The 884-nt window shown below is 43.9% G+C and overlaps 1 pseudogene; it reads right to left on the reverse strand.

Annotated features, from left to right (window-relative positions):
* Positions 1-575: 575 nt before the first annotated feature.
* Positions 576-684, reverse strand: LOC150105029 (U2 spliceosomal RNA; annotated as a pseudogene).
* Between the last annotated feature and the right edge of the window lie 200 nt (positions 685-884).

Below are 884 nucleotides of genomic sequence, written 5' to 3' on the forward strand. Positions count from 1 at the left end.
GCGCCACACCTGAAGCACGGCTTCCTTACACCAGGGTAATTTACCATTACCCTGGCCGATCCTATAGGGACGAAGTTCGGGACATCAGTTTTCATTTCTAAGGAGATAATAACTTGCCCCGATTTCCATTCGGGGTTGTCGTCGCCGCTCAATATTTTAACGTCGTGCACGACGCCCCATTTTCCGAAAACATTACGAACGACTTCATCATTGTGTTCTACATGCTCAAGTGGGAATCGCTCGATTTTGAGTGTTCTGAGGATGCTTCCTACCATAGTGGGAAATAGCTTTTTACCCCCACATTGAAAGCCTTCCAGCAGCTTGTTTCTGCTTTCTATGTTTTTCACCACAACTTGACATCTTCCTCCCCCAAAAGGGGTAAATCCAAAGATATTATCTGCGCCTACGCAGTCCATAAGCGCTCGCAAAAAAGAGGACATGATCGGGAGGGGGGGGGGGTCTCCTACACTATTCCACCACCACCGAGTGTTTAACTTTGTCCCAGTCCGGGATTTAATAATATCTGTAGATGACCTGTTATATATCTTGAGCCCCTATGGGACCCGTTCCGATATCAACGGTAAAGAAACTACCAATACCAAGATACTACCAATTGCTCTTAGTCGCTAAACTGAGAAGCACAGATACTACACTTTGATCTTAGCCAAAAGGCTGAGAAGCGATATATATATATATAAAGTATTTTACCTTGAGTATAATAAATGTTAAAGATACCAAGCTATTTAAAACCTGGTTTTACTCCATTTCCCAAATAAGCAAACAGACAAATAAGTCAAGTTTGCGCCTGCATGTAGTGCAAGTCTGGGTTGCCCCACACGTAGTGCAAGTCAAGACAACTCGTGGTAAAGGTGGATAAGCTCTGA

This window comes from Typopeltis vanoorti, chromosome 7, assembly GCF_054136105.1.
Source record: "Typopeltis vanoorti isolate ZY-2024b chromosome 7, IOZ_Tvanoo_1.0, whole genome shotgun sequence".
NCBI classification, from domain to species: Eukaryota; Metazoa; Arthropoda; class Arachnida; order Uropygi; family Thelyphonidae; genus Typopeltis; species Typopeltis vanoorti.